The sequence below is a fragment of the Camelus ferus genome, chromosome 17 (genome assembly GCF_009834535.1).
Source record: "Camelus ferus isolate YT-003-E chromosome 17, BCGSAC_Cfer_1.0, whole genome shotgun sequence".
NCBI classification, from domain to species: domain Eukaryota; kingdom Metazoa; phylum Chordata; class Mammalia; order Artiodactyla; family Camelidae; genus Camelus; species Camelus ferus.
This window is the reverse complement of record NC_045712.1, coordinates 41,424,964-41,437,203: the sequence shown is the minus strand read 5'-3', so window position 1 is coordinate 41,437,203 and position 12,240 is coordinate 41,424,964. Positions and strand designations below refer to the sequence as shown.

Here is a 12,240-nt window from a genome sequence, read left to right as displayed (position 1 = left end):
TTTGTATGGAGAAATAATATTCCATTGTGTGTATATATATACACACACCACAGTTTCTTTATTCATTTATTCACTGATGGACACTTAGGTGATTTCCATATTTCCATACCTTGGTTATTGTAAACGATGCTGCAGTGAACATAAGGGTGCACGTGTCTTTTCAAGTTAGTGTTTTCATTTTCTTTGGATAAATACCCAGAAGTAGAATTTCCAGATCATATGGCAGTTCTCTTTTTAATTTTTTGAGGGAACTCCATATTGTTTTCCATAGTGGCTGCACCAATTTACATTCCCACCAACAGTGTACAATGGGTTTTCTTTTCTCCAGATCCTGGCCAACACTTGTTATTTCTTGTCTTTTTGATAATAGACATTCTAACAGGTGTGAGGTGATATCTCACTGTGCTTTTGGTTTGCATTTCCCTGATGATTAGTGATGTTGAGCATCTTTTCATGTTCCTGTTGATCATCTGTATGTCTTCTTTGGAAAAATGTCTATTCAGACTCCTCCTTTCTTCACTTTCCTCCCTTGCCAAGTTAGAGGCTATGGCCCAACGTTTTAATCTCTCCCCAAAATACCCTCAATTCCCCTACCCTTTGAATATCTGTCTCACATTCTTGGGAAGCACTCCAACCCTGAATGAATCCAACCATCTACCTCCACCATGTCTATTTCCAGGCAGTTGAATGTTACTGGGGAAAAACACACAGCAGGGCAGTAGTATTTGGGTAAAAGCAGGATTATGGTCATTATATCACTAAGCACGGTTTACTTTTGGAAAGTCGTAGTTCAGTTACTTGCATTCAGATAAAGGAGAAAACCATGAACCTGAAAAGTGCCATGTTTGTTTATATAACACACAAATGTATTTAACATATATATCAGATTTACGTGCAAGCAGTAGAATTCAACATTTTCGACAAACAGTTCTATGCAACAGTCATGCAACCACCACCACAATCAAAATATACAGTATTTTCATCATCCTCCCCAAATTTCCCTCACACTTCTCCTTTGAGGTCGGTCCCCAAGCCCCTGACAACTATTGCTCTGTCTTCTGTCCCTATAGTTCTGTCTTATTTAGAATGTCACATAAATGGAATCATACTGTATGCACCCTTTTGAGTCTGGCTTCTTTCATTTAGCATAATGCACTTGAGATTGAACTATGCTGATGTTGCATGAATCAGTAGTTCTTTCATTTTTATTGCTGAGTAGTGTTCCATTGTATGCATGAACCTATCACAATTTTCCATTCATGAGTTGAAGAATATTTAGGTTGTTTCCAGTTTTCTGGAGATTATGAATAAAGCTGCTGTAAATATTCATGTGAGTGTAAGTTTTCTTTTCTCTTGAATAAATAACTACAACTGGTATTGCTGGGACATACGGTAGGCATATGTTTAAATGTATAGGAAACTGCTAAATTGTTTTCCAAGGTGGTGGTATCATTTTGTATTCCCACTAGCAATGTGGGATGCTCTGCATTCTTGCAATGCTTGGTACTGTCAGCTTATAAAATTTTATCCATTGTAATACATGTATTGCGGTACTTCAATGTAGTTTTAATTTTGCTTTTTCTGTTAACTAAGGATGTCCAGTTTCCTTCAATAAGCTTATAGATCATCCACCAAAAATATTTATTGGTGAAGTGTGTGCTCAGTCTTTTGTCCATTTAAAAAAGTGGGTGGTTATTTTCTTATTATGTTTTGAGAGTTTAAAAAATACATCTGGATACAAGTCCTTTATCAAATACATGTTTTGCAAATATTTCCCCCCAGTTTGTGGTTTGCTTTCTCATTTTCTTAATAGTGTTTTGTAAAGAACCAAAGTTTTAAACTTCAGCAAAGTCCAATTTATCAGTATTTTTCTTTTATAGATCATGTTTTTTTGTATTGCATGTAAGAGTTCTTTGCCTAACCCAAGGTCACACAGATTTTTGCCCATGTTTTCTTTTAGAACTTTAAAATTTTAACTTTTACATTGACATTACTATCTATTTTGAGTTAATTTTTTGTAAATGGTGTGAGATATGGATTGAGGTTCAATTTTTTTGCGTATGGATATTCAATAGTTCCAGCATAATTTGTTGAAAAGATTCTCCACTAAATTACTTTTGCATATTTGTCAAAAATCAGTTTACCATAATGTGTGAGTTTATTTCTGGACTTTCTATTCTATTTCATTAACTTATGTATATTTCCTTCACCAACTTGATTACTATAGCCTTATAGTAAATGTTAGCGTAAATTCTCTACCTTTTTTGTTTTTACTTTTGAAATTGTATTTTTGGCTATTCTAGTTCCAATACTTTTCCATAGAAATTTTAGTGTCAAACGTATGAATTTCTAGAATACATCCTGGTAGGATGGAATTGGGATTGTGTTAAGTTTGTAAGTCAGCCTGGGGAGAACTGTACATGGTATATCTCGCCATTCAATTAGGTACTTTTTGTTTTGTAGTTTTCAGCATACAGATCTTGCACACATTTTTTAGCTTTATACTTAAGCATCTCATGCTTTGAGATACTATTAAAATAGTACTTTCGTCTATTTCAATTGTTCATTGCCAGTATATAAAAATATAACTGATTTTTGTATATTGATCATGCATCCTGTGATCTTGCAAAACTCACTTATTCTAGCTTTTTTGAGGGGAGGTAGACTCTGGGATTTTCTACATAGACAATCATGTTGCCTGTAAATAGAGACAATTTTATCTTTTCCATCTTGATCTGTTTGTCTAGTTTTTGTATGTGGTTTAAATTGCTGTTTCACTTAGTTCATTTTCTTTTTAGAGAAGTATTTTAACAAGATCAAGTCCTTGACAAAGTGGCTTTCTGAATCATTAGAAGGGGTTAGATCCCAAAGGCTTGAGCCCAACCAGATAAAGTGCTTGGGTCGAGTTGCAGGTTCATACCTGTGTTTTACCTCATATCCTCATTTCAAGATATGGTTCATCTTCCCTCATGGTTCATTGATTGACATACTTTATCATCAAACTAGAGAATGGGCATGAATGTGCTTTGGATTAAAGAATCAAAGAGGTTCTAATTACTCCTGGAATGATTAACTTGGGTAATTGCCCAAGATCACCAGGTACTGATGTCACCTGAGGCTTATGAGACATGAAGCCCCTGGGATTGGATTTACGTGATGGACTCAGTTCCAACCTACATTTAGGGCCAAGCTCTTCTTGGAGAGAACTGACGCCCTGAAGAACAATCATGTGATGGCCATCCATGTGTGGGCCAAAGACCCATGCCTCTGCCTTCCCCAGCCCTGCACGGGCCTGAGCTGTTTCTTCTGCTTTGCTACGTGGACTGTCTTTGTCATTTCCACCCTTCAAAGCTATGCTACAAGAAGACAGTTAGGACATTTTATATAGGATTTTTTTGCATTATAGCGACCTATTATTTTCCTATTTTGAATTGGTCAAGGGAGATGATGTTACAGGGTATTTCATGTGAGCAGAGGACCCCTCTTCTGTGTCTGCAGAAGCAACATTATTATTGTCAGGGTTAAGGAGCCTTAGAATAGCCCTTAGACTTAAGAGCCTTCACACTGAGCAGGGGCCACCACCTCCGTGGGCTCAGCTGGGACCTGCACAGCTGTATCTAACACCCCAGTGCCCATCTCCCTTGCCGGAGTGTGTGTGAGTCAGGAGCAGGAACTCTGTCTTACACTCATATCCCCAGGGCCCAACCCAAGGCTTCATTGACGTTACTGACTGAATGAGACCTAAAAATACATCTAGCAGTCAGTCTGGCCCAGTGAAAAGGGCAAGGGATCTGGCATCAGGTTGGAGTCTGAACACTGCTGCCTGCCCAAGTCACTTATTGTCTGAAAGCTGTACTATGCCCATCTGTAAAATGACGATATTATCTACCTCATGGGTTATTATTGTGAAGTGCTTAGTTGCTAGTCTTATACTTCTAGGTAGGGAGATGTTATTAGAACTATTGTTTAATGGATACACTGTGTTGCTTAATCCTAACAACTAGCTGATCCTCCCCAACTCAGTTGCTTCCCCTGGTTGAATAGGAGTTCAGGTTGCCCAATTTGGCCACCTCCAGGGGCATCAATGTGGCTTCTATTGCCAGGGGAGTGCTGATGAGATAATTAGGTGCTCATATTACCCAAGATGCCACAGTGGCCCATTTGCAGTGGTACTTCCATCGGGTAATACCCAGGAAATACGGGCTTCCATGCTAGTGTCAGTGCCCAGGGTATCATATTCAGCAGGACCTATAGGGAATTCTAATATGAACAGGCTGTCCCATGCCTGGAGGTCATGGAAGCAATCCACAAAACATAGATTCTCTCCCCAGACTTCAAGGGATGTGTTCCAACCTTCCAGGCTACAATTCACTCTGCAAGTTTCAACAAAGTATTTCTTCATTTATTTTTCCTGACATCCTCAGTCCTGTCGGAGGGGCACCAGCATTGTTAGCTTGACATATAATTTGGGGTTTTGGAGAATGTTACGGTTAACACTTGAATATTAATTTTATTTCTAATTTTTAAAACTCCCCGAATTACAGGAAAACCTGTGATCTCTGTAAGATCAGTCTCTAATGTAAAACTGTGCCCCACTGATGAGTGGTATTCTTTTTTTCTTTCTTGTTTATTTTTTTAAATTAAGAACTTTGATGGTGTTCTCATACAATTTGACATGACCTTATTTTGAAGGTGGTCACATAGACTTCTGCTATCTAAGTAATTTAATCCCTTGGTTGGAGAATAAGCTTGCAATGAATAGTTTTTTGGGGGGGCCACATATTTGTAACATCTTTACTGGATGTTGTTGATCTCCTTCTTGAAAAGTATGTTCCCCATCAAAATAAGAACATGTCAATATGGTCACAAATTTACAATGTGAGTACATATTCCCTCGGGGTATATGTGCATACATTTAGGTGTTCATGTCTATGGGCACTCCTAGTAAAAACTCCTAGGTTTTTCTAGGAGTGGGATGGTATTTTGATTTATTCTGTGTTTTTTGGGTTTCAAAATTATCGGCAATGATTGAATGGAAAAGCAATAATTATTGTACATAAAAATAGAATATCTCTTAAAGAATATCTTTGGTGGGCTCAGTCCAGGAAAAAAAATATATTATCATGTTATTTTGGCGAGTTACTTCCAGAAGTGAGAAATTAAAAAGAGAGATTTTTAAGGCTGGATTTCCCAGACGAGTAATAACCTCAAAGGTGGTCTGTAAATTTACAGTCCTATTAACTGAGCATGGAGAAAGAGTACGCCGCTTAGCAACACTGTGGATTTTCATGTTTCTCTTTGTAAACCAGATTGAAAAAGAAGACCAAGCCGACCCCTCGGAAGAAGTGATGGAGAAGCTCCAAATGAGTGGACAGCCTCAGCTCCCGGACTCACTGCTTCTCGACCCACACGCCCTTGGGCAGGTTATTTGGCTCTGAACATGATGCAGGCGCAGACACCTGCCGACGGCCACAGTCCCCACAGCACCGGGGCCGTCGGGCGGCCTGCCTGGAGGTGAGAGGGGGCACCTCTGTGCGTTATGCTCTGGGTGGTGGGTCCCAGTAGCATCCCTCAGGCACCAGAGCTCAGTGCACGGCGCTTCTGGTCTCAGCTATGGTTCTTTCTCCCCCGGGGTGTGCACAGGCCCCCAGACCTTTAGCTCAGGATGGCCCCAGTGCCAGCCTATGTATTGTCCTCCAACCTCTAGGCCCCTCTGTCCCTGGCATCCCTGCTGCCTAGTCTGACTTCTGATCCTTTACTTTCTTCTTTGTAAGTAAGCCTTTACCTGGGCTCCTCTCTCCCCCTGTGCCATGGTTTCCATTTGACCTCCTTAATCAGTTCCCTGTCCTAGCTCACAGTCAGAGGAACAACTGGCTTTGGGGGAAGATCCAAGTTCTTTTCTAATAAGATATGAAGCCACCAAATGCTGCAGAGCTGCAAGCAGAGTCCCAGGGAGGGTAGGGGTTGTCTACATCAACATGTCAGATGCAGCCGATCTAGGGTGTCAGAAGCTGAGAGAAAAGCCACGAGGAAGGAGGCCCTCCTGCTCCTCAGGCCGCATCTCCAGCCTCACACAGGGATTTGTGAATGTCTCCTCCTGATCTCCACCTAGGGGGAAGCAAACACTCCCTCTGAGCCTTGTCCAACCCCTCTGGACAGTCTTAACTCCAGAACTAACTGCTTTGCAAAACGTGAAACCTCGGGCGAGTAATGCGGACTCAGCGCACGATGCCCTCCCCCTTTCCCTCCCCTGAGGGCTCCTGGAGACCAGGCTGCCAAGACGGCCCTCCCTCCCTCCCTCCCCCCACCTCAGGAACACAGGCAGACGGCCCCCAGGTGCTTTCACAGGACTAGCAGGGCTGCTCAGAGAATTGCTGTTTTCAGTAGAGCCTCAGATTCCTGAGGAGCCCTGAGGCCTGGTCACCCCAACTCCATGCTCTCCCTGGCTGGGCTCCCCACATGCTGTGTAGGAACAGAAAAACTAGGAGAGGAGAATGAACAGTGGGAAGGGGTGAGTTAGGGCAGGTGAGCAGGCCAAGACTTCCCTCCCTGTGCTGGAAGCCATTCCGTGGTGGGTGGGGGCCTGAACCCAATTATAATGGAGCAGGATTGGGGCGGACTTCTCACCTCCTTCTCTTTTTGATTTGCTCCCACTCTCCGTAGCCCCACAGTCTTGCAAAGAACTTTGATCCTGAGCATGGGCTCTCGATCAGGGACATAGGAACTAACCCCCTCAACTCTACCCTGGTTCTACCACACTCTACACACATACACATGCTGGGGGGAAGCCCCCAGGTTAGACGGAGGACCCTTAGATCACCTGGTGCTCCTGTGGATTGGGGTGTGTGTGTGTGTGTGTGTGTGTTGAGGAACTTGGCTTCAGGAGAATATCTCGGGGCTCTCATTTTCTCTCCCAGGCACAAACACTGGAGAGCCCTTCCAAGTCCATGCCCTTCCAGCACCCTGACCCCTGAAGCTGATCAGGAGAGAAGACTGGACTCTAACACGCTCCCTCAGGGGCTGACCTTGACTCTGGGTCCCACTGTGTGCCCAGCAGTGGCCTCCTGGGAGCCCCTCTTGGGCTACTTTCCCTACTCAGCTCAGAGCTGAGGGACTGAAGGAGCAGGTTGAGGGGATCTGTCTCTTCTCAGGCTCTGGCGGGGTCCATTCCAGAAGCCATTCCAGCTTGTTTTGAGCTCCTGATTTGCTTATTAGCTTTTAAAGTTAGGATTGAAGGGTGAAAGATAGAGGAACAGATCGTCCGCCCACTCCTCCAACTTCTACCTAGGAGGCCCGTGGAGGGTACAAGGCTCATTATTCTTCCAGGCTTGGTCCACTTCACCTGTCACTCAGAAGCCCTTTCCCTTCCCAGCAAGACCACACTCTCTTTCCTCTTTCCGTTCTCTCCCTTTTTGTGTGTAAACAATACGGTGTCGCATCTATTCCAAGCTGGTGCCAACCTCAGGGCTCCGTTCTTGCTGTTCATTCTGCCTGTGCTGTTCTGGCCCAAGATCTTTGCACTAATGCCAGCAGCTCAAGTATCATCTCAGAGAAGCTTCCCTTGGAGACTCAGTGTGGTTTCCATAGTTACTCTCGCTCCCATCACTCTAGTTTTGTTTGTCTTCACAGCACTTATCACCCTCTGAAATTATCTTGTTCATTTATTTATCTGTTTATGGCTTGGGTCCCCTTCTCCTCCTAATGTAAAGTCCATGATTGCCAATACCTGTTGACTGCCATGTTCTGAGTTCCCAGCACTAGAGGGACCTCAATAAATGCTTGTTGACTGAATGGATGCTTGTTTGTTATTTTTTAAATAGGAATAATTTTCCAAAGTTTAGATCCTTTTGAGAAATCAAAGGTGACTATTGTATTGAGCTGCAAGGATCCCTGTAGGGTGACCTTGCCGGGCACCCTCTGTGGGAGTGAAGGGAGGCGAGGACAGGGTTGTGTGAAGGTAGATGCAACTCCTTCAACTGAGTTTAACCAGGAAGGGAAGCAGAGGATGGGGCAACAGCTGGAGCATCCCACAAACTCAGCTGACACTTGGGCATTTGAATGCTGCTGGGAAGGAGGCAGCAGGGGGGGTGTCAGAAGAAAGAGGAGGAGATAGTTGGTGGAGTTGAGAACTGAGGAGGCTGGCGGGAGGAAGCCGGGGCACAGGTGAGATCAGGCACGGAGTCGGGGTTCCTTCTCAGTGGACAAAAGGGAAGGAGGAAAGGAGAGTGTAGACTCTGGTCAGTGGCAGGAGCTTGTGGCATTCCTGCCTGTAGCTTTGATTTTCTTTGGAAGTGGGAGGCAAAGTGGTTTGTTCACAACTGGTGGTTATGGTGGTGTTGGATGTCAGAGATATGAGGACAGTGGAGAGGATTATAAGGAAATCAATTCATATAAGTTCTTTGAAATCGTCTAAAAAAACCTTTCTCCAGATAAGTTCAATTAACTAATTAGTTAACTTACAGTTCAAGGCAATATTCTGCCACTAAGTCGTTGCCTACAACTTCTCATTTAAATGTAAATCTAAGGTCTAAGCTGGAGACTCATATGGTCTCAGATGGAAGATATAATAGTTGGAGGAGAAAAGGCAGAGTCTGATCTTCCCTATAGAATCAGGAGCAGCTTTCACTATGGGAAGCTGCAAAAGTGCTGACAGATCACAGCGAGATGGGGCTGTGCTGTGAGACAGCGATTTGCTGAATGTCCATCCGGGCTGCTGTCCTAACACAGAGAAATGTGAAAACTCTGAAAGGGTCCTGGGGGAGCTTCTTGCCCGACTCCATGGTACACATCTCAGTCCCACTAATAACATCATTAGCAGGTGCTTACGATCTCTGCTTAAATAAAATGAAGTGTTTGTTTTTAACAGACAAAGATGATGCTGTTGACCTAACAGCAGGGTGTATATTTGTAATTTGGAGATATTTTGCATACTGACTCTTCTTATTTGTAACACAGGTACACACTTGCAAGAGTGCTGGTTAAGGATAGTGACGACAATGTCTTTTTATTAAGTATCAACTACGTATCTATCCGGTACCATGTAGTATTTTATGTTTGTAAACAGGAGAAGTTGGTTATGGTCTCCAGGGCCTTTGAAACCATAACCTTGACCTTACTGCTATTATGTTGGAACCTAAAAGTTACCAGACTTAGCTTGGGGGAGCCTTGGGGTACTTGCAGATGCCACCTTATGAGATGAGGGGGAGGTTGAGCTGACAGGGGTCAGGTCACTTCCACATCAACTAAAGCAGCTTTTAGGGTCTATGTTGACTTCTAATTTTATGCAAATAAAGGGTCCCACTGGGATAGAAGAGTCACAATCTCCACTTTCACAACTGAGAGAAATTGATAGAAATTGATAGAATACTTATGTTAGTAATTTTCTAAATGGTTTCTTGAATTGAAGAGCGTATTCTTTGGCATCACCTTATAGGTTTGGGTTTAGTTGATGGGTCTTTCAGCAACTAATTATCTCCTCTTAGGCAACAGTTCACCTACCACCAAGTTGAGTGTTTTGACTTTTGATCAAGGTTTATCCAAAGTACGGATGAGCAAAAGGATATAGATGAGCAAACAGTCCTGATATTTATTCCTACACTCTTCCTTTCAAGCAAATCTATGTAAAAGTATTACATTCAATGTGGATTATATTCAACCCCATCTCTGTTGCACAAGCTACGTTGACTATATAAACTACAGTAATAGTACAGAAAAAAGGTCTGAGGAGAGTGGAGAAAATGAGAGGCTACAGCTGAAGGGGTGGTCTTACCTATAGCAAATCACAGATCGATCAGATTTGAGTGATTTGATTCAAAAAGATCTCTTAGCAATAAAACTAAGCTCTAAAATAGTATTAATCTAATTACCAAAGTAACATTCACACTGGATTTTTGAAGCACTTGAACTGTCCCAAAGGTCCATTCATAACCTGAGACTGGAAGCCAATGGGAGCCAACAGTGATATCTGGAGAGGCTCCTCTCTGGAATCCAAAGGTTGTATGTATTTTGCAGAAAGAGAAAGGTCGATCATCTTAAATAATTAAGGTCAAGAAAGATGGTACTTCCTTATGGCAAGAGGGTCTACGTTTCTAAAGCTCTTTTAGCAAGGAGATATAAGCTTACCAGGAAAAAAAGGTTGGGAATGTCTGGGTTCATGTTTGAGAAAGTGGCTGATGGCAGTGGAAGTCCTTTATGTGCTGAATTAATGACAGATATTCTTGATAAAGACAGGAAGTCATTGGCATCAGCATTAGCCAAACCAGCCCTCCCTGCAGAAAGTAAGAGCTCCTGGGGCCATTCTTTGTTTGTATTGTTTGCTTTCCGAGGGGGAGGTAATTAGGTTTCTTCATTGATTTCCACTTGGAGGAGGTACTGGGGACTGAACCCAAGACCTCTTGCATGCTGAGCATGCGCTCTACCACTTGAGCTGTACCCTTCCCCCGTGGGGCCATTCTTTGTTAATGAAGCCCCACTAAGGCCAGTATTAGAGGCAGATATTTTCTCAGACACTGAACACAGTCCTTTGGCCCAGGTGGTGGTCCATGCATAGCCCCGTGTTGACCTCCAGGCAGATCTGTTCCAATACTGATGAAATGGAGATATTCCTATTGTGTCCACCTTCAAGGAGGGTTGGGTAGTCTGTCATTCAGAGGGTGTGGGATTCAATAGACATTCTGGCAATTTTTCGTCGATTAAGTCATGTTTGCTTGCAGATCAGAGGGTAAAGTTTTTCCTGACACCTCATAGGTCCCTCTACTCAGGTGGCAGCCCATTCTCAACTAATTCCCCTGCAGGCGTGCCTCTTCTATAACAAGAAAGAGTTGGAACAGCACTGGTGTAGAGTGGGTGGTAAGGAGCCTGGCTTCCAGGACCTTTCATTGATGGGACTTAGTGGACTTCCTGGATGTGGTTTATTTCTGAGATCTCTATAATACACCAATCTTTGGGTTTGCTATCTGCAATTTCTGTCTCCAGAAGGCAGTATCTCTCTTCTCTCCAGAACGAAATCTTAATGCATCAGAAGGAAAAAGCCTGGTGTCTTGGGATTTTTTTTTCCCCACAAAATGATCCAACAAATTTTTATATAATCTATCTTCACTATAATTCACTCTCCGTTTCTTGAATTCTCTGTGAACATCCCCATCTGCAGCTGACGGCTTCTGTTCTTTCTCTTCTGGATTGTAAGCTTTTTGAGTCAGACCCTTGCACAGAATCTTAGTTTTCTGCTGATGGAGATCATTAAGGATCTCTGCTGCCAGCTGCAAGATTTTGCATTCATTTTCAACTAGAGCTTTGGCCGCAAGCAGTGAAAAAAAGGAATCATTTTCCAGCTTTTTTCTTCCAGCTGATGCCTTGCTGACACCTCATTATTTGGCTTGGAATGTTAATGGTGTCTGTTTTCCTCAACTCTTGTTAATGCGGATTTTGGTACCATCTGAATTCCCTGACTTTTCATCTTCTTCTGTGGTAATCTGCCAACCAAATCTTTATGTTTAAAATGATCCTGCTCATTTCCTTCCCTATGGCTTTCCTCCTCAGATGCAAAGATTGTGATGACATGGTTTTAGCTGCATATTTATTGAGAACTTCAGCTCCATTGCTTTTCTAAGCCATGGATTCCTTCTGAGACTTGAGATGGTATTTGGTTTGCTCACTGATCTCAGTGGGTAGGGCTGGGAGGGCAAAGGAGACCACAGCCTTCTCTCCACTCTGCCGCCCTCCAACTGCCACCCCTTCCTCTCCTAGCTCCTGCCTCCCTTCCATCTCTTTCCTGCACTCATCTGTTTTCCTACAACTTAAATTCCCCAAAGAGCTTGGTGTTTAGATTGCCAGAAGAGCCACCAACAACCTTTATACAATTTTCTTGCTCTGGGTTTCACGCCGTCTTCATTGCCTTCTCCAGGTCTTGTTCCCAGCTGCTAACTGAGATCCTGCCCAAACTGGCACCACTTTGATTCATGCAGGTCTGTACTGTCAGGTGACCAAGGATGAACCTGAGAGGGGTGCTGACCCACATCTGGGTGCACCCTGGCTCCAGGTCTCTCCAATCCCAATTGTCTTCGCTTCCCCAAATGGCCTGGTGTCAAAGGGCCATCATGCCTTGCAGATGGGCTCTCCTGAATTAGGCTGGTTCCATCACTGCTGAAGCTACCTCCCTAACTTGCTTTCACCTACAGTTTTAATTTGCTTAGACTTTCATTGTCTCGAGTCTTCAAAAGTCCTCAAATACTTGAACCCAGC

The 12,240-nt window shown here is 43.2% G+C and overlaps 1 protein-coding gene and 1 long non-coding RNA gene across 4 annotated transcripts in view; one reads left to right on the top strand and one right to left on the bottom strand.

Annotated features, from left to right (window-relative positions):
* LOC116657262 overlaps nt 1–12,240 on the bottom strand; it is a 165,304-nt gene that overhangs the window by 32,384 nt on the left and 120,680 nt on the right. The window lies entirely within an intron of this gene.
* Nucleotides 1–12,240, top strand: part of MOBP (myelin associated oligodendrocyte basic protein) — a 43,725-nt gene that overhangs the window by 23,242 nt on the left and 8,243 nt on the right. For 2 of the 3 annotated variants that reach the window (XR_001367479.2, XR_004312336.1), the window contains 2 exons: nt 5,310–5,514; nt 6,918–7,987. The gene's annotated coding sequence lies outside the window, so the exon portion shown is untranslated. Of the gene's footprint in view, nt 1–5,309; nt 5,515–6,917; nt 7,988–12,240 lie in introns of those variants that run through there. The other variant, XR_001367476.2, reaches the window with a different exon arrangement.